Source organism: Mustelus asterias, chromosome 22, assembly GCF_964213995.1.
Source record: "Mustelus asterias chromosome 22, sMusAst1.hap1.1, whole genome shotgun sequence".
NCBI classification, from domain to species: Eukaryota; Metazoa; Chordata; class Chondrichthyes; order Carcharhiniformes; family Triakidae; genus Mustelus; species Mustelus asterias.
Genome location: NC_135822.1, coordinates 66,645,113 through 66,672,210, shown reverse-complemented (window position 1 = coordinate 66,672,210; position 27,098 = coordinate 66,645,113). Strand labels below are relative to the sequence as shown.

At 49.3% G+C, this 27,098-nt stretch overlaps 1 long non-coding RNA gene and 1 other non-coding gene across 3 annotated transcripts in view; both read right to left on the bottom strand.

Annotated features, from left to right (window-relative positions):
* Positions 1-27,098, bottom strand: part of LOC144510156 (uncharacterized) — a 183,053-nt gene that overhangs the window by 105,622 nt on the left and 50,333 nt on the right. The window lies entirely within an intron of this gene.
* On the bottom strand, positions 15,885-15,958 carry trnac-aca (transfer RNA cysteine (anticodon ACA)). Its single transcript has one exon. It is a non-coding gene; the product is annotated as a tRNA-Cys (tRNA).

Below are 27,098 nucleotides of genomic sequence, written 5' to 3'. Positions count from 1 at the left end.
GAGTAGAATCGATCCAAAACACTGGTTCCTCTCTCTCGCCTCGGCTTGTGACTGCACCAGACAAACTTGGAGGTTTGAGAATGTAAATGTTGGAAGCGAGTTCCAAATATTCTTTTAAACATCATCACACCTGATTAAAATGGGCTATTTTCCACGCATGCTGTTTTGGGAACAAAAAGTCCAATTCGACCCAAAATTTCTCATTCATACCTACCTGTTCCTAGAACAACTGAGAATCTCACTTTCAATTGACTAGGATGGTTTTGAGGGACAGTCACTGTGCAAAGGCAGAAAGCAAACCTTCTGCAAGCTCAGGATGGTTCCAAGGTTCTTTCCTTAGAGCAGAGTAGGCTGAGGGGGAGATTTGATCGAGGTGTACAAAATTATGGGGGCATAGATAGGGTGGATCGGAAGAAACTTTTCCCCTCAGTAGAGGGGTCAATAACCAAGGGGGGGCAGGGGGGGGGGGGCATAGAATAAGATAAGAGGGCAGGGGGGGATTTAGAGGGGATTTGAGGAAAACCTTGAGGGCGGTGGGAATCTGGAACTCGCTGCCTGAAGGGGTGGTAGAGGCGGGAACCCTCACAACATTGAGGGAGCATTTGGATGAGCACTTAAAATGCCCTGGCACACCAGGCCAACGGACCAAGTGCTGGAAAATGGGATTAGAATGGATAGGTGCTTGATAGGCAGCGCAGACATGATGGGCCGAAGGGCCTCTTGCTGTATTGTAAGACTCTAAATCGGGCGGGACTTCACGGCCTCGCTCGTCCCCAAACCGTGAAATGTTGCTCGAGGTCAGCGGACCTTCCCAAGGTCCATCCCTCGCCCCGCTCCAATTCCCGTGGCGGACCTTCCCAAGGTCCATCCCTCGCCCCGCTCCAATTCCCGTGGCGGACCTTCCCAAGGTCCATCCCTCGCCCCGCTCCAATTCCCGTGGCGGACCTTCCCAAGGTCCATCCCTCGCCCCGCTCCAATTCCCGTGGCGGGCGTGACGGTAGAATTCCGGCCAATGACTCTACAATGAAGGAAATATTTTTCAGGCATCCTCACCTTTGTAATTTAGGAACTGTGCACAGCCTGATCCCACAAGTCAGGTGACCAGATGATCTATTTTCCTGGTTGTATTGGAAGAGGGATAAATATTGATGAGGGACACAAGGTAGTTACTTTGAAAATCCTGGAATGTAGGTTGAATGGCTTAATGTCTCGAGTATCCTGTGAGCAAGGGCATGCACCATTATGCCACGTACTCACTCATGGCTTTACCTTGTTATCCTCCTTCCCCCCAATCTCTGAAACATCCTTTCACTATTTGTACCTTTGGAGACACTATCTGAAATGAAAAATGAATAATGAATAATCCGATCCAACTGCGTTGATACTTTCCTGTCTTTTACTGTATGTACATGTGGAGAAATGATTGCGCTGCACTGTGCCAATCGTTGAGGCTTTGTTGCGTCGTTTGTAAAAGTGTTAAAAAAAAATCTTCAATAAAAATGTTAAAAAAGAGGAAGATGGCACCTCTAGCAGTGCAACACTCCCTCAGTACTGCACTACATCCTGTATTCAAGCCCCAATTGCAACCCACTGATGCCTTGCTGCCAGCAGACTTTTGAATGGATCTACCTCATAGAATCCTAGAATCATAGAATCCCTACAGTGCAAAAGGAGGCCATTCAACCCATCGAGTCTGCACTGCCCACACTCCCACCCAAGCCCTAACCCCATAACCCCATGCAATTACCCTAGCTAGTCCCCCTGACACTAAGGGACAATCTAACATGGACTATCCACCTAACCAGCACGTCTTTCGGACTGTGGGAGGAAACCAGAGCACCCGGAGGAAACCCACGCAGACACGGGGAGAACGTGCAGACTCCGCACAGACAGTGACCCAAGCCGGGAATCGAACCTGGGTCCCTGGCGCTGTGAGGCAGCAGTGCTAACCACTGTGCCACCCCGGGTGTTATTAAGTTGATCTTTCTCTACACCCTAGCTATGACTGTAACGCTACATTCTGCACCCTCTCCTTTCCTTCTCCCCAATGTATGCTAGGAATTGTATACTTTGTCGGTACAGCGCACAAGAAACAATAATTTTCACTGTACACCAATACATGCGAGAAGAATAAATCAACTACAAAAAGATCAAATCAAATAAATGGCACTTGAGGTTTAAGAAATTAAAACGAGGCAGAACTCCCTGGTTTTCAGTCGCGTGTTTGTAACAAAGGATTTTCATTTGCCCACGTGCTTCTTATTTCATTTGAGTGTCCCTAACCTGTCTGGTTGATAATCGCCGAGAGGCAGTCACTGCAACAATCACCCCTGACAGTCTGAGAGTTACCTTGTCTTCCGAGGAACCAGGTTGCCAGGCAACAAGAGTTAGCATAATGTAGATCAATCAGTTCATGGCAGGTTGTCACACATGCAACATATCAAATCTCCATCGCGCACAACAGATCGGTATTTGACACCCACAAGTAGAGTGACGTAGATGGGCGCTCAAGTTCTCAAGAGTTTGCTTTCCAGGTCACGGAAGCCGATTCCAATTTCTTCAGTGAGCAGTGACCAGGAGATGACCTGCTGAGTGTTTCCAGCATTTTTGGTTTTCTCATTTCAGCACTCCAGCATCCACAGAATTTGCCTTTCCTCCGACTGATCGAGAGAGGCAACAGAGGTGCGGCACGCCGGTTAGCACTGCTGCTAACGGGGTGGCGGGGGATAGGGCCTGGCTGGGATTGTGGTCGGTGCAGACCCTGATGGGCCAAATGGCCTCCTTCTACACTGTAGGGGTTTCTATAATTTCTATGATTCACTGCGCCAGGGACCCGGGTTTGGTTCCCAGCCTCGGGTCACTGTCTGGGTGGAGTTTGTACGTTCTCCCCCCGTGTCTGCGTGGGGTTTTCCTCCGGGTGCTCCGGTTTCCTTCCACAGTCCCGAAGATGTGCAGGTTAGGTTGATTGGCCGTGCTAAATTGCCCCTTAGTGTCAGGAGGATTAGTGGGGTAAATATGTAGGGTTACAGGAATAGGGCTTGTGTGGGACTGTGGTCGGTGCAGAGTCGATGGGCCAAATGGCCTCCTTCTGCATAGTAGGGATTCTATGATTCTATGAATTCAAATTCCACCATCTGCCGTGGCGGGATTCGAACCCGGGTCCCCAGAACATGTTTCTGGATTAATAGTTTAGCGATAATACCACTAGGCCATCGCAATATTGGCTGCACTGAGTGAACATTCAAATCTGTGGCTGGGGATTCAAACTGCTCTGAAGAAAATTCTAACATTGTATTACCCCAGCTGCTTGATTTGAATTACGAGCGAGTTCAAATTCAAATCAACAACAATAGACAGTATCTGCAAAAACAATTATCGAGGGTTAGCGACTTGATTAAAAGAGACACGGTATTAACTGCTCCTTGCAAAATAATCTCAGAGATCCTTTGCTTTAATTTCCTGCTTGCGTATCGGACAATTAGCTTTCTGAAATCTGTTTCCATTTATTCAACGCGGTATCACCACCCAAATCGCACTTCCTTCCTGTTCAATCTATCTCGCCGCAAGCAATGGGTCAATTCTTTCACTAATTGGAAGGGTTTCCTTCATGGTTTTCTCTCTCTCTCACGGGCACACGCGCGCGATGAGTCCCTTTCCCCTGTCGTTGTCCTCTCGCACTCATCGTCCAAAACTGCCGGCGCTCCTCTGTGTGACTGCACTCGACAAACTACCTCCCTCTGCCCAACCGCGCACCCGCCTTGCTGAAAACCCTTAATTACGCTTGCGGTGTGGAGTCTGTTGCTGAATCTCGACCGGGGGAAATCGCTCTTTCAGTGATCAAATATCCTCAAACGCCAGGTTCGGAGCAAGGCAAGCCCAGCTGAACATTTTCACCCAATGGGCTCACAGGTGGGGCAATGGTTAGCACTGCTGCCTCACAGCGCCAGGGACCCAGGTTCGATTCCAGCCTTGGGTGCCTATCTGTGTAGAGTTTGCACGTTCCCCCTGTGTCTGTGTGGGTTTCCTCCGGGTGCTCTGGTTTCCTCCCGCAGTCCAAAGATGTGCAGGTTAGGTTGATTGGCCATGCTAAATTAACCGTAGTGTCAGGGGGATTGGCAGGGTAAACATGTGGGGTTACAGGAATAGGGCCTGAATGGGATTGAGGTTGGTGCAGACTCGATGGGCCGAATGGTCTCCCTCTGCACTGTAGGGATTCTATGATGATTCTTTGAATGTAAACACAGGACCAAGCAACAATGAGCTGATTTCTGGGGAAATGGAGGGCAATGGAGAAAAGGTCGGTAGGAAGGATTGAGAAAAGGTATTTCTACCTCACAGTCTTTTCCCAAATCTCAACATTCTTTGTTACGAGAAAGCTGAATCAAGGACGATGCTATTCTTCAAATCATAGAATCCCTACAGTGCAGATGGGGGCCGTTTGGCCCATCGAGTCTGCACTGACTCTCCGACAGAGCATCTTACCCAGGCCCTATCCCCACAACCCTATATATTTACCCCACTAATTCCCCGAACCCATACATCTTGGGATACAAAGGGACAATTTTGCATGGCCAATCAGCTTAACCTGCACATCTTTGGAGTGTGGGAGGAAACCGGAGCACCCGGAGGAAACCCACGCAGACACGGGGGAGAACGTGCAAACTCCACACAGACAGTCACCAAAGGCCGGAAATTAACCCAGGTCCCTGGCGCTGTGAGGCAGCAGTGCTAACCCACTGTGCCACCATGCCATCCTTGTCAACTGGCAAACTTCTCAATCTCCATTTTTATGACCTTCAATGCAATCGCTACACGTCTGTTGCTAAGGTATTTTGGAAGAAATGGGGTTTCCACTGTGGCCGCAACTCCCTCTCAGATTTTAACTCTTCCTGAAGTTTATCTGAGATACAAGTCCCTCTCTATTGTCTTCTGGAGTGTCTCTTGCTTTCTCTCTCTCTCGCTTTATGAATATGGTTCTGGTTGCCTCTGGAGGTACTGAAAGACTTGGAGAAAGTGTACTGATTGTCACACCATTTCACCAATGGGCAAAAGGGGCAGATGAGCTGTCCACCTCAGGCCTGTTCACCAAGAGATGTTTTCACTTCTGTGCACAAACTACAGGAGCTGAGTCAACCCACTGACTGCAAACGGCTTCCAAATACAGAAGAAATACTGCATGAATCTTCGTAGAGAAACACCAATGTCATTCACTTCAACCAGCCCTCGACGTTAAGGTCAAGGGGCCTGCGGGGAGGCAGTGGTTTAAGGAGCTGGTCTTTTCCATTTGAGACCAGAGATGTCACAGTGAGAGAGTGAAATAGCAAGTGTTCCACTTTGCCATCATCCCCTCCAAACAATCATAAAGTTTTGATGTGGAGATGCCGGCGTTGGACTGGGGTGGGCACAATAAGAAGTCTCACAACACCAGGTTAAAGTCCAACAGGTTTATTTGGCAGCACAAGCTTTTGGAGCGCTGATCCTTCATCAGGTGAGTCAAAGAACAAAGAACAATACAGCACAGGAACAGGCCCTTCGGCCCTCCAAACCCGTGCCGCTCCCTGGTCCAAACTGGACCATTCTTTTGTATCCCTCCATTCCCACTCCGTTCATATGGCTATCTAGATAAGTCTTAAACGTTCCCAGTGTGTCCGCCTCCACCACCTTGCCTGGCAGCGCATTCCAGGCCCCCACCACCCTCTGTATAAAATATGTCCTTCTGATATCTGTGTTAAACCTCCCCCCCTTCACCTTGAACCTATGACCCCTCATGAACGTCACCACCGACCTGGGGAAAAGCTTCCCACCGTTCAGCCTATCTATGCCTTTCATAATTTTATACACCTGATGGACCTGTTGGACTTTAACCTGGGTGTTGTGAGATTCTTACTGAAATCATAAAATTAGTCAGCATAGAAGGAGGCTGCCTGGCCCATCTTGCTTTTTGAAAGGGTTGTTGTAATGACTTCAATCAGGCCATTGAGGTTGGCCTATTGGAGTACTAACTCCCTGATTAAGGATCCAATTGAAGGGCCAATCAGGGAGTCTTTGCCTTGCACTTAACCAGGCGTGTCAATTCCTCTGGCACCCCGAAGATGGACTGCTAACTACGAGCACTCTGTGTACTGCTGTTAGAGTTTGTAAATAAAGGGATTTAGGTGAAGGGACTTCTGCCTCCGAGAACTTATTACAGTTGTCCAATTAATCCTGTTCCCCGACACCCACCCCCAAGCCAGCATTTTTTCCCCTGATTTCAAGCACTTACCCAATTCCCTTTTTAAATATGATTGTTGGAGGGACCAACACCATTCTCCCATTCAGACAGATCACAGGAGCTGGCTATGTGAAACCAACTTACCTTATGTCACCTCTGATTCTCCTGCAGATTACCCCAAATCTGTGGCTGGCTGACTGAACCTCCTGTCTCTGGGCAGCAGCTCATCCACTAAAAACATTCTCTGACCATTCACGCCCCCACCCCCAACCACCAGCGAGCATGGGGAATTTGACGCTTAGCCAAATCTCCATTCACCGCAGCGGGACTGGAGATGCCCGGTCATGGGAGAGGTCGGAGAAATGACTCCCGAACAAATCTCCTCCTCGCTTTGTTGTTCAGGTCTGACCAAGGGTCATCCAGACTCGAAACGTTGGCTCTATTCTCTCGCCACAGATGCTGTCAGACCTGCTGAGATTTTCCAGCATTTTCTGTTATTGTTACCTCTTCATTTTAAGGCAAGGATTTTTGAATAATAAAAGAATTAAGGGTTATGGTGAGCGGGCGGGTAAGTGGAGCTGAGTCCACAAAAAGATCAGCCATGATCTTATTGAATGACGGAGCAGGCTCGAGGGGCCAGATGACCTCCTCCTGCTCCCAGTTCTTATGTTCTTATTTTATTTGCTCTCAGGAGAGCATCTCTTGTTTCTTTCGTCTTTCAACTTCAGTGAAGTCTCTCAGCCTTGGTACAAAATCTAGTAAACCTCTTCCGCACTCCGTCTGTGGGATCAACATCATTTCCTCAAGTGCGGTGCTCAGAATTGGCCACCACATTACAGTTGAGCACAAAGTAGTATTTTATTGAAGCCTCAGCCTTTGTGTTCTCTGTCCCTTGTTGCCCTCACACTCAGTGGCTCGCTGGGCCATTCATTTCAGAGGGCAGTTAAGAGTCAACCACATACAAGACTAACAAAGCAAGGATGCCTTCTCCTGAAGGACATCAGTGAACCAGATGGGTCTCTATGGCTGTCACCGTCACCGTAACTATGCAGGTTTTCAGTTGCAGATTTTATGAATGGATTTCAATTCGCACCAGCTGCCGTGGTGGGATATGAATCCATGTCTCCACCTCCCCGCCCCCTCCCCGACAACCATCACCCCTCCACCTCCACCCACCCCCCCACCCGCCCCCCCCCCACAGAACCATCACCCCTCCACCCCCACCCCCCCACCCCCAACCACCCTCAAGTGCCAGGCCTTTTGGATTACACATTACCACTGCGTCACCATCTTTCCCCCACAAATTCCTTGCTTTCGGGGGAGGTGGTGTGGCGGAATAGTATTGTCACCAGCTTAGTGACCCAGAGACCCAGGGTAATGATCTGGAGCGGAGGAGGCTGAGGAGAGACTTAATAGAGGTGTATAAAATGATGAAGGGGATAGATAGAGTGAACGTTCAAAGACTATTTCCTCGGGTGGATGGAGCTATTACAAGGGGGCATAACTATAGGGTTCGTGGTGGGAGATACAGGACGGATATCAGAGGTAGGTTCTTTACGCAGAGAGTGGTTGGGGTGTGGAATGGACTGCCTGCAGTGATAGTGGAGTCAGACACTTTAGAAACATTTAAGCGGTTATTGGATAGGCACATGGAGCACACCAGGATGATAGGGAGGGGGATAGCTTGATCTTGGTTTCAGATAAAACTCGGCACAACATCGTGGGCCGAAGGGCCTGTTCTGTGCTGTACTGTTCTATGTTCTATGTTCTATGACCTCTGGGTTCGAATCCCACCATAGGCAGATGGTGAAATTTGAATCCAATAAAAATCTGGAATTAAGAATTAACTGATGACCATGAAACCATCCTCGATTGTCGGTTCACTAACGTCCTTTAAGGAAGGAAATCTGCCGTCCTTACCTGGTCTGGGCTACATGTGACTCCAGAGGCACAGCAATGTGGTTGACTCTCAACTGCCTTTGGAGGATGGACAATAAATGCTGGTCCAGCCAGCGATGCCCATGTCCCACGATCGGATGAAGTAAAAATTTATGGCCTTGCTATTCAAGACAAGGAACATCCTCTCAACCGGCCTTGTCACCTCCGAGACTTGCGTTGTGTCCAGGCTCAGGTCTCTCCTTTCAGATTGTACCGTTGTCTTGATCAACCTTGACCAACACAAATTTCATGGCAACAGGGAGATAAAAGAAATGGATGCGAGAGAACGAGGCTTCTTTTTGTTTCCACCCAAGGCAGGATCTCACGCACTCATAAATAAACAGGGGGGAAGAAACCACGCTCAGCTCATTATATTAGAAATGACAAGAAACACAACCAGTTACGGTGACTGAAATATTTAAACTGAAGATGAGCTTGTCTCCTACTCAGGCTCCAATAGTTTCCACGGTCTGGGGATGGTAATTAGATTTCCATCTGAGCAAATAATAAGAGCAAGTCAGTGTTGTTAGTGCTGGTCCACTGACTCAATTCTCCTGTCACAATTCCATCTGCCTCGTGTACGGAGAGAAAAAAAACACTTTAATAATGTCGGTTGCTAATTAACTGCACCCTGTGTTCCTCTACATTCGCTGCAATGTGGCCTTGAATGGGAGGCTGGAACGCAGCTTTCTCTGCGTGACCCCGTGCCACAGAGTTAAGTGCGTGCCTTTTCTGAGTTACCCTTCCGGCCAAACCTCGTGCCAAGACTTGCTCATCACTCTCTCCCGGCTGGGGTTGGGAGACAGTTACTAGCCCCTTGGGGCGGCACGGTGGCAAAGTGGGTTAGCACTGCTGCCTCACAGCGCCAGGGACCTGGGTTCGATTCCCGGCTTGGGTCACTGTCTGTCTGGAGTCTGCACGCTCACCCTGTGTCTGCCTGGGTTTCCTCCGGGTGTTCCGGTTTCCTCCCATAGTCCAAAGAGGTGTGGGTTAGGTGCATTGGCTATGCCCCTTAGTGTCCCAGGATAGGTTAGAGGGATTAGCGGGGTAAATATGTGGGGTTAAGGGGATAGGGCCTGGATGGGATTGTTGACAGTGCAGACTCGATGGGCCGAATGGCCTCCATCTGCACTGTAGGGTTTCTATGGTTCTATGATTGGAGTGTTGTCAGCCAACTTGCAAAAATAATAAATAAACTTTGTAAAAAACTTTGAGACCTCGAGTTATTCCTGCGACCAATACTAATTGGCTCGAGACTTCTTGGGCGTCGGTTAGGCACTGGGGACAGTGGCTGTGATGGAAAGAACGGGCCCAAGGCACAACCGCTGACAGTGGGCCCAGTTCCCCTGCCCGAGGCTGTTGAGCCGCAGTGACCTGCTGGGACCCCGCAGGGGAGGTCGTGTAAGGAACCTGCATGTTTTCCCGATCGAGGCTGGCCCGCCCTCATGCAGTTCTTTTTTAAGCGTGCATGTCCCTGCATCAGGACTTCCGTATTGTCCAGACGCACACAATCCCCATTAGTCGGATTCAGGCTGGAGGTTATGGGCCATTAAAACATACAGGATCCTGAGGGGGAACAGTTGTGATGGATATCTGGATATATTTCCTCTTGTTGGAAAGACCAGAACCAGTGGACACAATTAGAAACATAGAACAGTGCAGCACAGTACAGGCCCTTCGGCCCTCGATGTTGTGCCGAGTTTTGTCCAAAACCAAGATCAAGCTATCCCACTCCCTATCATTCTGGTGTGCTCCATGTGCCTATCTAATAACCGCTTGAAAGTTCCTAAAGTGTCTGACTCCACTATGACAGCAGGCAGTCCATTCCACACCCCAACCACTCTCTGAGTAAAGAACCTTCCTCGGACATCCTTCCTGTATCTCCCACCATGAACCTTATAGTTATGCCCCCTAGTAACAGCTACATCCATCCGAGGAAATAGTCTCTGAACGTCCACTCTATCTATCCCCCTCATCATCTTATAAACCTCTATTAAGTCGCCTCTCAGCCTCCTCCGCTCTAAAAAGAGAACAGCCCTAGCTCCCTCAACCTTTCCTCACAAGACCTACCCTCCAAACCAGGCAGCATCCTGGTAAATCTCCTCTGCACTCTCTCCAATGCTTCCACATCCTTCTTATAGTGAGGTGACCAGAACTGCACACAATATTCCAAATGTGAAATTCAGGAATAATATAAGTTTCCCATTGATGACCACAGGGAAGAGAGTTTTGTTGCTCTGAGGGCTGTTGGTCTGTGGAGGGTGGTTCACTGAATTTATTCAAGATCGAGCGAGATAGATTTGTGGACCACTTTCACCAAGGGAGCTTTGAGCGTCTGTCAGGAACACCATCTGGAAAGTGTCCTTGCCTCGGACACAGGTCTCCTCATTCTCTACCTCCATCATTATGGTGGACCCTGAACCACCAGCCCACCAGAGTGGACATTTGTGTGTGTAATTAACTCTGGCCAACAGGTCTCAGAAATTCCCCAAGATTTAATCAAGGATGTGTTACCAATTCCAAACCAGTTGGTTAAAGATGAAACTAGACATTTTCTTCATGAATTGCAGCATTTTTTATATATCTCCTTCCGACCTACCGACACAGACGTCTCCCTTGTAAGCTCTTTCCCCGACCAGCAGGACGTCTCAAAGGGCTTGGCCACCACAGAAGGACTTGCTGTCGTGCCGTCACTGTTGTGAAGCGGGCACATGGTTTGGGAGCAGGGACCTCGTGTCGCGCAGTCGAACATTCTGCCATTGAGCTCGACAGCTCCTCTCTCTCTCAACCCAGGCGCTGCAGCTGTGGATCTGAACAGCATCGTTAGCCAGGGGGCAGCAGCTGTGCTGATGAGACAGCTCCGGAGGCCACCACCAGGGGGGGTGAATCCTCCTCCCCTCAGCTCGGTCTAACTCACGGACAGACGTTCTGCTCACTCCGTCAGTGCACTTGTGCTTTGGAGCCAGTCAGATTTTGTTGGGTTTGGGATTTGCTGGGTGGATCTTCCTCTTCCTGCTCCTTGATGTTGCCCAGAGTGCGAGCAGCACAATAAAAAATATCAAAAGTGCCAACAGAATATTGGCCTTTATAACCAAAGTACAAAGAACAATACAGCACAGGAACAGGCCCTTCGGCCCACCATCCCTGCACCTACATGTTGTTTCTAGCCCCTATTCACCTCCCGTTCATGTGCCTATCAAGATACAGCATAAGCAGCACGGTGGCACAGTGGTTTGCACTGCTGCCTCACAGTGCCAGGGACCCGGGTTCGATTCCGGCCTCGGGTCACTGTCAGTGTGGAGTTTGCACATTCTCCCCGTGATTGCGTGGGTTTCCTCCCACAAGTCCAAAAGATGTCCTGGTTAGGTGCGTCGGCCATGCTAAATTCGCCCTCAGTGTACCCGAACAGGAGCCGGAATGTGGCGACTGGGGGACTTTCACAGTAACTTCAGTGCGGTGTTCCTTTAAAACAGAGATGAGGAGGAAATTCTTCAGCCAGAGGGTGGTGAATGTGTGGAATTCATTGCCACAGAGGGCTGTCGAGGGCAGGCCATTGAGTGTCTTTAAGACAGTGACAGATAGGTTCTTGATCAATAAGGGGATCAAGGATTACAGGGTGAAGGCAGGAGAATGGGGATGAGAATCATATCAGCCGTGATTGAATGGCGGGAGCAGGCTCGATGGGCTGAATGGCCTAATTCTGCTCCTGTACCTTATGGTCTTAATGTAAGCCTACTTGAGACACTTTGTTTAAAAAATTTTAAAGATACACCTTGAACGTTGCTAACGTGCCTGGCAGTGCGTTCCAGGCACCCACCACCCTCTGTGTGAAAACACTTTCCCCGCAAATCTCCCTTAAACTTTCCCCTCTCACCTTGAACCTGCAGCCCCTGGTGGTCGATCCTTCCAGCCTGGGAGAAAGGTCTCTGACTATCCACCCTCTCAAATGGAAAAGAAAGGGGGGAGGGAGGGAAATTTGGCTGCACCAGGGCCTGGTTAGACCTCACCTGGATGACTGTGCCCCATTCTGGGCACTGCACCCCGAGGAAGGACATATGGGCTTCTGAAGGAGGGTCAGTGCAGATCCTCCAGAAGGTTATATAGCAGGGCGACAATTCATAATGAACAGAGACCACAAGACCTGACTTCCACTTAATGGAATGCAAAAGGTTTGAGGTGATTTGGTGGGAAATCGATCCAGTGGCAAGAGAGAGAGAGAGAGGCACTTTTCACAGGTGGTTACCTTTGGAACAAGGACATCAGAACCTCAGAGCCAGGCCATCGAGAGAAAGAAAGGAAAAAAAAAAGCATTTCTTCACTCCAAAGTATGGCACAAGTGCAGAGTTTGCGGAAATAAAAAAAAACAATAGGTCTGAGTTCAGTTGCTCATTTTAAATCCCAGACCTGTCAGATTCTTTTGAGAGGCAAATTTTGCTGGATAAAGGGGCCAGGCTGCTGGCTCCAGTTAGGATGGAAATCAGCCATTGAGTGGTGGAGCAAGAGTTTTAATAATTATTTCGCGGGAAATTCCGGACGACAAGGTGACACAGTGGGTTAGCACCGCTGCCTCACAGCGCCAGGGACCCGGGTTTGATTCCCGGCTTGGGTCACTGTCTGTGTGGAGTTTGAACGTTCTCCCCGACTGGTATTTTACGACCTCACTCGGGTGAGGCTCATAAAATCCCGCCCGAGGCCAACGGAGAATTCCGTTCTGCGAGTCTCGGTAAAATTCTGGCTCCCATGTCTGCGTGGGTTTCCTCCGGGTGCTCCGGTTTCCTCCCACAGTCCGAAAGACATATTGGTTAGGTGGATTCTCCCTCAGAGTTCCCGAACAAGCGCCGGCAATTTTCGCAGTAACTTCATTGCAGTGTTAATGTAAGCCTGCTTGTGAACCAATAAATAAACTTTAAAAAAAGCATTGCTGGATAAGCCAGCGTTTATTACCTATCCCGAATTGCCTTTTCACAAGGTGGCAGTGAGCTGCCTTCTTGAGCCGCTGCGGTCTGTGTGGTGTAGGTACACCCACAGTGCTGTTAGAGACGGAGGTCCAGGATTTTGACCCAGTCACAGTATAGGAATGGCGATATATTTCCGAGCCAGGATGATGAGTGGCTTGGAGGGGAACTTGCAGGTGGTGGTGTTCCCATGTGCCTGCTGCCTTTGTCCTTCCAGCGGTTGTGGGTTTGGAAGCTGCTGCCGAAGGAACCTTGGTGAGTTCCTCATTGCCTTGGAATTGAGTCGCTTGCTTCAGGGGACAGCTAACAGTTTGTTGCAAGTCTGGAGTCACAGGTCGGCCAGAGCAGGTAAGGATGGTAGATTTCCTTCCCTGAAGAACATCAGTGAACCAGCTGGGCTTTTAAATGACAATTAATGATGATTTCACGAACATAATTAAGACACGTTTTGAATTCCTGATTTTTTACTTTTAAAAATCCGATTGATTAAAAATTTATCAACTGAATTCAAATTCCACCAGCTGACAGGGTGGGACTTAGAGTCAGAGAATCATAGAATCCCTACAGTGCAGGAGGCCATTGGGCCCATCAAGTCTGCACCGACCACAATCCCACCCCAAGCCCTACCCCCACAACCCCACACATTTACTCTGTTAATCCCTCTAACATACACATTACGGGACACTAAGGGGCAATTTTTGCATGTCCAATGCACCGAACCCGCACATCGTTTGACATGTGGTGGCCAACGCTTGGTCAGAACGCAGTCTGGGGGTGGAACACAGCCCTGATATGCTTTGGCATTCAACTAGAAGACTCCGAAAATCGCAGGAGATTCAAACGTAACTACTCATTTGGGTCAGATTGCTTCCGGATCAAGGAATCATCAAATAGAATCCCTACAGCACGGAAGGAGACCATTTAGCCCATCGAGCCCACACCGACAACAATCCACCCCCAGGCCCTATCCCCGTAATCCCACATTTATTTCAGTATTTTTACATACTTACCCTGCCTACTCTTTGACACTGAGGGGCAATTTAGCATAGCCATTTAACCTAACCCGCACATCTTTGGAGTGTGGGATGAAACTGGAGCACCCGGAGGAAACCCACGCAGACACAGGGAGACTGTGCAGACTCCACACAGACAGTCTCTCAAGGATGGAATTGAACCCGGGTCCGTGCCATTGTGAGGCAGCAGTGCCAACCACTGGGCCATTGTGCCGCCCAAATGATCAATGACAGAGTTTTGAAAGATGTACCTGCGTATTACAAGAGAGACTGTTGGCACTCCCTGGTCGCTGAATCAAAGAATGGGAAGGAAAGAACATAAGAACTAGGAGCAGGAGTAGGCCATCTGGCCCCTCGAGCCTGCTCTGCCATTCAATAAGATCACGGCTGATCTTTTCATGGACTCAGCTCCACTTACCCGCCCGCTCGTCATAACCCTTAATTCCCTTACTGTTCAAAAATGTATCTATCCTTGCCTTAAAAACATTCAATGAGGCAGCCTCAACTGCTTCACTGGGCAGGGAATTCCACACATTCACAACCCTTTGTGTGAAGAAGTTCCTCCTCAACTCAGTCCTAAATCTGCTTCCCCTTATTTTGAGGCTAAGCCCCCTAGTTCTAGTTTCACCTGCCAGTGGAAACAACTTCCCTGCATCTATCTTATCTATTCCCTTCATAAATTTATATGTTTCTATAAGATCTCCCCTCATTCTTCTGAATTCCAATGAGTATAGCCCCAGTCTACTCAGTCTCTCCTCATAAGCCAACCCTCCCAACTCCGGAATCAACCTAGTGAATCTCCTCTGCACCCCCTCCAGTGCCAGTAAATCCTTTCTCAAGTAAGGAGACCAAAACTGTACACAGTACTCCAGGTGTGGCCTCACCAGCACCTTATACAGCTGCAACAGAACCTCGCTGTTTTTAAACTCCATCCCTCGAGCAATGAAGGACAAAATTCCAACTGCCTTCTTAATTACCCGCTGCATCTGCAAACCAACTCCTTGAGATTCCTGCACAAGGACATCCAGATCCCTCTGCACAGCAGCATGCTGCAGTTTTTTACCATTTAAATAATAGACCCGGAATATCTGGCATCAATGCGGAGAAATGCTGCTGAAGGCAGCACTGTTGCCTGTCGCTGCAAACAAGGACAGACTTTGGAAACATGTCCTGACTGATGGCACTGAGGCAGCGCCATGCGTTCTTGCGGAGAAGTGAGCCATCGAAAACAGATTGCAACAAACAAAGCCATTCTCCTTACTGCCTGTGCAGTCCTCGGTCAACATTTTGCCATAGCAGGATTCGACCCCGGGTCCCCATATCTAGCCCTGGGGCTCTGGATTACTTGTCCAGTAACAGTACCACTGCGCCACTTTGCCTCCCCAAAGAGTCTGCACTATGCTGACAAAGGGATCTTCAATTATTTATTTATTCGTGTCACAAGTAGGCTTACATTAACACTGTAGTGAAGTTACTGTGAAAATCCCCAAGTCGCCACTTTCCGGCGCCTGTTCGGGGACACCGAGAGAGAATTTAGCATGGCCAATTTAGCATGGCCAATAGCTAAATGCTAACCAGCACGTATTTTGGACTGTGGGAGGAAACTGGAGCACCCGGAGGAAACCAATGCAGTCACGGGGGAGAACGTGCAGACTCCGTACAGACAGTGACCCAAGCTGGGAATCGAACCCGGCGCTGTGAGGCAATAGCGCTAACCACTGAACGTAACATCAGCCAGGATGAGGCCACAGGGGGAATAATTGTATTTGGCCAGCACGGGGATCGAACCCACAACCTTGGCGTTTGTAACACCACTCTCTGACCATCTGAGCTAACCGGCCACCCACAAAGAAATCCCAGGTGACAAAGGCCATGGGCAACGGGCTGGTTTCACAGGAGACAGGCCCATTCCTGGACAGCTGCATACATCCTGGCAACAAAGCATCATCAGTACAACGAGCCACGATGCATGAGCTGCACTGAGTTGTACAAAGGCCCATTTGCCCAAGAATGTTCATTCTTTAAAAAAAAAAGAAGTGTTTAATTTCCACAAATTGGCTGCATAATTAGCTTTAATCTTTTCCGGCAGGTACGCCACATACTTAATCGCTCAGTGAAATCATCAGCAGCACATCAATGGAATGGGCTCTCTGGCCTCCATCCAACATGGCAGCTCACAACATCAAAGACAGTCAGCAGCAGTGATTAGCTATCGCGCTCATCGAGTTACAAACTGGCACGGTTACTGCCTCCAGGATTTTTTCATTCAACGTGCCGTGACTGCAACGCTGGCCCCAGAGCACCTATCTATACATCTATATCGATGATATAGAGTCTGCACTTGAGAAAACTGCAGAATCTTTAGGGAGGCAAAGTGGCGCAGTGGTACTGTCACTGGACAAGTAATTCAGAGCCCCAGGGCTAGATCTGGGCACCCAGGTTCGAATCCTGCCATGGCAAAATGTTGACCTAGGACAGTGCAGGCAGCAAGGAGAATGGTTTGTGGTCTAATCTGTCTCGCCCTCTCTCTCTCTCTCTTCCTTCCAACTCTCCGGCTTAAACGGCCAGAATATCCCGACCATCCATTTCAATCTTGAACGAATGACTGAGCACCCACAGCTCCCTGTGGTCGGAAATTCCAGGGCTTCCCACCTCTGGGGGCGACTCGGCGGCACAATGGTTAACACTGTTGCCTCACAGTGCCAGGGACCCGGGTTCGATTCCCGGCTCGGGTCACTGTCTGTGCAGAGTTTGCACGTTCTCCCCATGTCTGCGTGGGTTTCCTCCGGGTGCTCCGGTTTCCCCCCCACCGTCCAAAGATGTGTGGGTTAGATGGATTGACCTTGCTAAATTGACCCTTAGTGTCCAAAGATGTGTAGGTTAGTTTGGATTAGCCACATTAAATGTGTGCGGTTATAGGGATAGGGTGGGGGAGAGGGTCTAGGTAAGTTACTCTGTCAGTGAGTCGGTGCAGACTCGAAGGGCTGAATGGCCTCCTTCTGCACTGTCAGGATTCTATGATTCTATTCTATGAATGAAGAAACATCTCCTCATCATAGTCCTAAATGGCTGACCCCATGTCCCGAGGCTGTCTCTGCCCTAGTTCCAGACTCATCAGTCAGGTGAAACACCCTCTCATCTTCTCTGCTGTCAGGCTCTCTCAGACTTGTGTACCCTTCCCTTCCCTCAGATCGCCTCTCAGTCTCAAAACTTCAGAGAACAAAGACTCAATCCGCTCAATCTCTCCTCATCGGACAGCCCTCCAATTCCAGGAACCAAATGTCGAACCTTGCTTACACTTGGGTGTCACGGTGGCACAGTGGTTAGCACTGCTGCCTCAGAGCGCCAGGGGCCGGGTTCGAATCCCAGCTTGGGTCACTGTCTGGCTGTGGGGAGTTTGCACATTCACCCCGTGTCTGTGTGGGTTTCCTCTGGGTGCTCCAGTTTCCTCCCACAGTCCAAAGATGAGTCGGTAAGGTGGATTGGCCATGCTAAATTGCCCCTTAGTATCCAAAGATGTGTAGGTTTCAGTGGATTGGCCATGCGAAATTGCCCCTTTGTGACCAAAGATGTGTAGGTTAGGTGGATTGGCCATGCTAAATTGCCCCTTTGTGACCAAAAGATGTGCAGGTTAGGAGAATTAGCGAGTTAAATGTATGGGGCGATGGTTTGGGTGGGATGTTCTTTGGAGAGTGGGTGCAGGGTAGGTGGATTGGCCATGCTAAATTGCCCTGTAATGTTCCAACATGTGTGGGTTGGAGGGATGAGTGGGGTAAATTTGTGGGGTTTATGGGGATAGGGCAGGGGGTGGGCTTGGGTAAGACGCTCTGTCAGAGAGTCAGTGCTGACTCGATGGGCCGAATGGCCTCCTTCTGCACTGCAGGGATTCTACGACCCCACCTGAGGCAGGTAAATCCCACATTACAACAGTGAGTACAAGTGTTCGATTGGCTGCAAAGCTGCTTTGAGGCATCCAGTGGTTGTAAAACCTGCCACATCAATGAAAATCTTTCTTGTTTTTTTGTGTGTGAATTTCGACAGCCTTGGCTGCCTTACACTGCTTGTCGCCGGGAAAAGCAGCCAGTGCTTCTCCGAGCCCGTCCCGTCCCGTGCTGAAGAGCAGTGTCGAGCGCCCAGTTCTCCACCAAGATCACCCCCCCCCCACTTCCCCGGCCCCCCACCCTCACGTGGACTAACACCAAAATTCACAAATTAAGAAAGAAAATCAGGAACGGCTGCACATTTTTTCCGAGCGATTACGAACAGCAATTGAACAAGAGGACTTGTGATCTGTTCCCATGGAAACCGGGAGCAGTAATTGATGAAATAAGGCACTCGCTGACCGACCATTAAAGGGAGAGTCATCCTGAAAATTGTTTTTTTTCTTTTAAATACCCCTTGCTAACCATTCCTTTGAAATCGTTGTTTACAAAATTGACCACTGGCCTGTGTGAGCGAATGTCGCGCTTGGTGTGTTATTTAAGCCTTGAAGCGGATGGATCTCTGCCTGGGTTGGCCAGTTGCGATGCCTCAACAGTGGGGAGTGGAGGGCTGGACAATTTGCACACGGAAGGAGGAGACAGGGTCAGCTGCAGCTCTTAGTGGGTCAGCTAGTTGTCAGCATTCCATCACGCCTCTCGGCCGCCACGGGAATCGGAGCGGGCGAGGGGCAGACAATGGGAAGGTCCATTGACCTCGGGTGGGATTTCCCACTCTCGGGACGAGCGAGGCCGTAAAGTCCCACCCAGAGTCTTTGGACAAGATCGGGAAGGCAGTCACATGCCACGTGTATCAGAAGGGGGGTTTGAAAAGAAGAACTTGCATTTCCCCCATAGAGTCCCTACAGTGCAGAAGGAGGCCATTCGACCCATCAACTCTGCACTGACTCCGCGACAGAGGATGCCACCCAGGCCCACACCCTACCCCATCCCCGTAACCCCACGCTTTTATCCCGCTAACCTACACATCTTGGGACGCTATGGGGCAATTTAGCGTGGCCTTACTATGAGCATCTTACCCAAGCCCTCTCCCCTGCTCTATCCCTGCAATCCTACACATTTGCCATGGCTAATCCATCTAACATCTTAGGACACTAAGGGGTAATTTAGCATGGCCAATCCACCCAACCTGCACATCTTTGGACTGTGGGAGGAACACAGTAAGAGTTTTAACAACACCAGGTTAAAGTCCAACAGGTTTATTTGGTAGCAAATGCCATTAGCTTTCGGAGCGCTGCCCCTTCGTCAGATGGAGTGGATATCTGCTCTCAAACAGGGCATACAGAGACACAGAATACTGATTAGAATGCGAATCTCTACAGCCAACCAGGTCTTAAAGATACAGACAATGGTGAGTGGAGGGAGCATTAAGCACAGGTTAAAGAAATGTGTATAGTCTCCAGACAGGACAGCCAGTGGGAGGAAACCAGAGCTCCCAGAAGAAACCCACGCAGAACAGCTTCTTCCCTGCTATCATCAGACCTTTTGAACGATCTTATCATATATTAAGCTGGTCTTTCTCTTCACCCTACCTGTAACTGCAACACTATATTCTGTACCCTCCCCTTTCCTTCTCTCCAACATACACTATGAACGGTGTGTTCTGTCTGTATAGCGCACAAGAAACAATACTTTTCGCTGTACCCCAATACATTAACCAGCCTCCCATCCATTGACTCAGTCTACACTTCCCGCTGCTTCGGCAATGTAGCCAGCATAATTAAGGACCCCACGCACCCCGGACATTCTCTCTTCCATCGGGAAAAAGATACAAAAGTCTGAGGTCACGTACCAACCGACTCAAGAGCAGCTTCTTCCCTGCTGCTGTCAGACTTTTGAATGGACCTACCTTGCATTAAGTTGATCTTTCTCTACACCCCTAGCTAAGACTGTAACACTACATTCTGCACTCTCTCGTTTCCTTCTCTATGAACGGTATGCTTTGTCTGTATAGGGCGCAAGAAACAATACTTTTCACTGTATGTTAATACATGTGACAATTATAAATCAAATCAAATCAACGGGCTTTCGAACGGACTCACCACACCTTACAGCCCCAATAGCCAGCCCCCGCCGCACCCCCACCCGCCGCCATGACGGGGCCAGAATGTTCTGCCCATTGATCTCATCAAACGTGGAAAAGGCTCGAAGGGCTGAATGGCCAACTCCTGTTCCCGAGTTCCTTCGCCCCCGACCTACTTCCCCGTGGCAACTTTGTCCGATTCCGCATCAGCCACTCTCTCGAAATGGAAACAAAAGAGCAAACAGAAATTTAATTCTCATCCTGAAATAACACGAGAGGTCACCTGTGGATGAAGGGCTGTTTTGAGCTTTCAGCTGACAAGCCGTACAGCCTCCTTGGAGAATCATTCCAACATTTCATACAGTAAAGCCCCAATTAATTTACACTTCCTCCGATTATTTCTCACACCTCTTTATTTCTACGCTTCAACACCTCCAGATATCGTGATGATTTGCCAATAAGGTGACGGTGGGGTTTTGTTTTTGGTGATTTGAGGCCATGCCCCAGTACACCAGAACCTCTCGCTGTTTGGGTTGCAAACACTTGGGGCTTGCCCTGACGTTTCCAGCAATTAACCATCAATCCCCTGGACTAGAACCATAGAATCATAGAATCCCTACAGTGCAGAAGGAGGCCATTCGGCCCATCGTGTCTGCACCGACCACAATCCCACCCAGACCCCATTCCTAAAACCCCCCCATATTTACCCTGCTAATCTCCCTGACACTAAGGGACAATTCAGCATGGCCAATCCACCTAACCCGCACATCTTTGGACTGTAGGAGGAAACCGGAGCACCCGGAGGAAACCCACGCAGACACGGGGAGAACGTGCGAACTCCAGGCCGGAATTGAACCCGAGTCCCTGGCGCTGTGAGGCAGCAGTGCTAACCACTGTGCCACTATTCCCGGGAGCTCTGAAGAACCAGAATCCAAGTGGGTGGAAGTCACGCTACAGCTGTACAAAACCCTGGTTGGACCATACCTGGGAGTACTGGGAACATGTGATGCATTCCACACCCCAGACAAGATTAATTAGCCCTGGATTGAATTGAGTTCTGATGTGGAGATGCCAGCGTTGGACTTGGGTAAACACAGTAAGAAGTTTAACAACACCATGTTAAAGTCCAACAGGTTTATTTGGTAGCAAAAGCCACACAAGCTTTTGGAGCTGCAAGCCCCTTCTAATAAACCTGTTGGACTTTAACCTGGTGTTGTTAAACTTCTTATTGAATTGAGTTACCAGATTAATTACACCTGGATTCCGAGGGTTCGATTACGAGGAAAAATTACCTCTTCTCAGCAATTTAGAATGGGTGATTAGATTAAAGCATTTAGTGAACCCATTGACTCTGTCTACACTTCCCGCTGCCTCGGCAAAGCAGCCAGCATAATTAAGGACCCCCACACACCCCGGACATTCTCTCTTCCACCTTCGGGAAAAAGGTACAAACTTCTGAGGTCACGTACCAACCGACTCAAGAACAGCTTCTTCCCTCCTTTTGAATGGACCTACCTAACATTAAGTTGATCTTTCTCTACACCCCGGCTATCACTGTAACACTACATTCTGCACACTCTCCGTTCCTTCTCTATGAACGGTATGCTTTGTCTGTATAGCGCGCAAGAAACAATACCTTTCACTGGAAACCAATACATGTGACAATAATAAATCAAATCAAGTCAAGTCAAATGAATTCAGGGGAATATGGGATAAATGAGGGAAACTGCTTCTGCTGTTTGGGCAGTCTCGACCGCAGGGTCATTGTCCAGAGATTAGAGTCAGACCTTCCTGGAGTGAAACACGGCTATATGCAAAACAGGTATAAGTTTACAACTCTCCTCTATGAAGAATTATCAATCTCAGGTTTTAATTGTCCTGAGATTTGGTACGTTCTTCATAGAATCCTACAGTGCAGAAGGAGGCCATTCGGCCATCGAGTCTGCACCGACCACAATCCCACCCAGGCCCCATCCCCGTAACCCCACATATTTACCCTGCTAATCCCCTGACACTAAGGGTCAATTTAGCATGGCTAATCAACCTAACCAGCATGTCTTTCGGACTGTGGGAGGAAACTGGAGAACCCAGAGGCAACCCACGCAGACACGGGGAGAACATGCAGAGTCCACACAGACAGCGACCCAAGCCGGGAATCGAACCCAGGTCCCTGGTGCTGAGAGGCAGCAGTGCTGACCACTGTGCCACTTTGATGATGAGCAAGAGAAAATGTGGGTACAGAGAGTTAGGCCAATGATAAACGACACAGTCAGAGTGACTGGCGAAATAGGCTGGAGGCAGCAGAAGGAACTTTCATATCACACAGTGCTGTTTGTTGGGTGGCACGGTGGTTAGCACTGCTGCCTCACAGCACCAGGGACCCGGGTTCAATTCCCGGCTTGGGTCACTGTCTGTGTGCAGTCTGCACGTTCTCCCCGTGTCTGCGTGGGTTTCCTCCGGGTGCTCCGGTTTCCTCCCACAATCTGAAAGGTGTGCAGGTTAGGTGCACTGGCTGTGCTAAATTGCCCCTTAGCGTACCCAAACAGGCGGCCGAATGTGGCGACTAAGGGATTTTCATAGTAACTTCATTGCAGTGCTAATGTAAGCCTTACTTGTGACACTAATAAATAAACTTCAAAACTTTGTTTCACTCCAATTAATTTTTCAGCCGGAGGCAATTATGGCATATTCCGAAAGGAGATGAGCAGGGTGAAGGGGGGAGGACAAAATTGTGGCCAATGAGTTGTAAAGTTTTCCAAGCTTAAAAGTGTGATGATCTCAACACCTGCAAACCAAAAGACCACCAAGAACACAGAGCAGTCAGCCAGCTGAAATGTTGATCTGCCTGTTCCACGGACAGTGCACCCCCTTCGCGGGTTTCCCGGCGGCAAGGGGCACGCATTGAACAGAGATCACCGAATCCCTATAGTACAGAAGGAGGCCATTCGGCCCATTGAGTCTGTACCGACAATCCCACCCAGGCCATATTCCCATAACGCTCAGTTACTAATCTCCCTGACACTAGGGTCAATTTAGCATGGTCAATCCACTCTATCCACCCATCTTTAGACTGTAGGAGAAAACTGGAGCACCCGGAGGAAACCCACGCAGACATGGGGAGAATGTGCAAACTCCACATAGACAGTGACCCGAGGCCCGAATTGAACCCGGGTCCCTGGCTCTGTGAGGCAGCAGTGCCAACCCACTGTGCCACCGTGTCGCCCCGCTAACAACAGCATGACCAGAAAATCCCACCGACGGCTGCCTCTGCCACCGCAAAACACGCAGCAGGGGTGTGTCGAAAATCCCACCCATTAACTCTGTCTCCCCCTCCATCGGACACTGGCTAACCGGCTCAGTATTTCCAGCATTCCCTGTTTCACTCACGCTGCTCAGCGTCAAATTGCGTTGGATTGTGATCCTGCAAAGTACCCCGTGACGACTCTCAATGGTCACTGCGTGAAGGCAAATGCTGGTGTTGATCTGGATGAAATGCAAACATCTGTTTTAAAGAATCACCAGCATATTGCCAAAGGTTGCTTTCCAAAGGAAGTCTCCAATGGCCCGGACCTTGTTTTATATTCATTCGTGGGACCTGGGCGTCGCTGGCTAGGCCAGTATTTATAGCCCATCCCTCGTTGCCCTTGTTCAGATGGCAGGTGAGATTCAACTGGGTCTGAATCATAGAATCAGAGAATCCCTACAGTGCAGAAGGAAGCCATTCGGCCCATTGAGTCTGTACCAACCGCAATCCCATCCAGGCCCTATCCCCGTAATGCCACATATTTACCCTGTTAATCCCCTGACATTAAGGGTCAATTTACCATGGCCAATCAACCTAACCTGCACACCTTTGGACTGTGGGAGGAAACCGGAGCACCCGGAGGGAAACCCACGCAGACACGGGGAGAATGTGCAAACTTTACACAGACCCAAGGCTGGAATTCAACCCGGGTCCCTGGCGCTGAGAGGCAGCAGTGCCAACGATTACGCCACCGTGCCATCTGGAATCACATGTAGGCCAGACCAGGTAAGGATGGCAGATTTCCTTCCCAAAAGGACATGAGTGAACCAGATGGGTTTCCCTGACAATCAACAACGGTTTCATGGTCATCAGTAGATTCTCAATTCCAGCTTTTTAAAAAAAATTGAATTCAACTTTCACCATCTGCCCTGTGGTGGGATTCGAACCCGGGTCCCCAAAACATTCGCTGAGTTTCTGGATTAATAATTGAGCGATAATACCACTGGGCCATCACCTCCCCTAGTTTCCTCAGCTAATGTCCTGACAATGCTCCTCAAATTCTATCAGTCCTCTACATAACACAGTAATACATTTGATCAATGGAAGAATCAAACATTTTAATCAAACAGCAATTACTATTTCCTACAATTAAAATAAACGCAGTGGGATGCACAATTAGATGAAATAAAACCAATGAGAAACGCAAATGCCTCATGAATTCCAATTTGTAAGCAGATCCGTTCTCGGGCACCTTGCTGTGGTGTTATTTAAAGGTTATTTACCACCCCTACTGGGAACTGTTCAAATCGATACATATTAATTCCTTCCTCGGCCGGAATTCTCCCCAAAAAAATTCTAAGTGTCGAACTTGCGTGGAAACTGGAGTAATTCACACTGTTTCTTTCAAGCGGGAGTTCAGAGGAGAATCTCCCAAACTCTGGGCACTGCAGAGACCAGTGTGAATATTAAAAACTCGGGCTGGGGCTTATTTCCCACTGGCTGAAATCAGTGCGCTGAGTGGGCCATTGCGCACGCGCCAATCTGTCAGCGCCGAAATCGGCACATGCACAGTACCGCACCGCCGGCCTCCCGATCGCTGGCCAGGTCTATCGCTGGCCAGCCCCACGACCCCCGTATCACCAGCCTTCCAACCCCCCCATGGTCAAATCACTGGCCCCCCCCGACCATCCCCCCCGACCATTCACTATTACTAAAGAGGTAGTGCTGGGTAGGCTAATGGGACTAAAAGTAGACCAGTCCCCTGGCCCGGATGGAATGCATCCCAGGGTACTAAAAGAAATGGCAGAAGTAATAGCAAATGCATTAGTTGTAATTTATCAAAATTCACTGGACTCTGGGGAGGTGCCAGCTGATTGGAAAACAGCTAATGTAACGCGCCACTGTTTAAAAAAGGAGGTAGACAAAAGGCAGCTAACTACAGGCCGGTTAGCTTAACATCCGTAGTTGGGAAAATGCTGGAATCTATCATTAAAGAAGAACACCTGGAAAAAAATTGTTCAATCAAGCAGACGCAGCATGGATTCATGAAGGGAAAGTCATGTTTGATTAATTTACTGGAATTTTTTGAGGATATAATGAGTGCGGATGACAGAGGGGAACCGGTGGATGTGGTGTATTTAAATTTCCAGAAGGCATTCGATAAGGTGCCTCACAAAAGGTTGCTGTATAAGATAAAGGTACACGGAGTTGGGGGTAAAGTGTTAGCGTGGATTGAGGATTGGCGATCTAACAGAAAGCAGAGAGTCGGAATAAATGGGTGCTTTTCCGGTTGGCAATCAGTGACTAGTGGCGTGCCGCAGGGATCGGTGCTGGGGGCTCAACTATTTACCATGTACATAGACGATCTGGAGGAGGGGACCGAGTGTAGGGCAACAAAGTTTGCGGATGACACAAAGATGAGTGGGAAAGCAAATTGCGTGGAGGACACAGAGAGTCTGCAGAGAGATTAGGATAGGCTAAGTGAGTGGGCAAGGATCTGGCAGATGGAGTATAACGTTGGTAAGTGTGAGGTTATCCATTTTGGAAGGAATAATCGTAAAATGGACTATTATTTAAACGGTGAAAAATTACAACATGCTACTGTGCAGAGGGACCTGGGGGGTCCTTGTGCATAAATCACAAAAGCTCAGTTTGCAGGTGCAGCAGGTGATCAAGAAGGCAAATGGAATGTTGGCCTTTATCACGAGAGGGATGGAGTATAAAAGCAGGGAGGCCATGCTGCAACTGTACAGGGTACTGGTGAGGCCACACCTAGAGTACCGCGTACAATTTTGGTCCCCTTATTTAAGAAAGGATATATTAGCTTTGGAGGGGGTACAGAGAAGGTTCACCAGGTTGATTCCGGAGATGAGGGGGTTAGCTCATGAGGAGAGATTGAGTAGACTGGGCCTGTACTCATTGGAGTTTAGAAGGTTGAGGGGAGATCTTATAGAGACATATAAGATAATGAAAGGGCTAGACAGGGTAGAAGCAGCGAGGTTATTTCCACTTAAAATAGAAACAAGAACTAGGGGGCATAGCCCCAAAATACAGGGGAGTCAATTTAGAACAGAGTTGAGGAGGAACTTCTTCTCCCAGAGGGTAGTGAATCTTTGGAATTCTCTGCCCAATGAAGCAGTGGAGGCTACCTCGTTAAATGTGTTTAAGTCACGGATAGATAGATTTTTAACCATTAAGGGAATTAAGAGTTATGGGGAGCGGGCGGGTAAGTGGAACTGAACCCACTATCAGATCAGCCATGATCTTATTGAATGGCGGAGCAGGCTTGAGGGGCTAGATGGCCTACTCCTGCTCCTATTTCTTATGTTCTTATGTTCCCAGGCCCAGCCCCGACACCCTCCTCCCAGCCCGCCCCGATCTCAAGCCCTCCTCTGACAGTTACCACCCCCTCCCATTTGTCCCGACACCCACTCCCCCTCGCCCGCCCCGATCACTGGCCTCCCTCCTTCCCCCCACCGATCCCTATGCAGAGTGGCAGTGGGACTCCGCCCCACCACTACCACCACCTAGGCCCTGCCCCCATCAGGCCCCCCCCCCCCCCACCCAGGTCCCACCCCCTTGGCATAGCCCCATGCCCAATGGGCAGTGCCAAGGTGCCCCCAGGGCATTGACACCTTGCCCCTTGGGCAATGCCAGGGGGCTCAGGCTGCCACTGCCAGGGTGCCCATGAGGCAACCCCCCCTTCTCCCCAGACT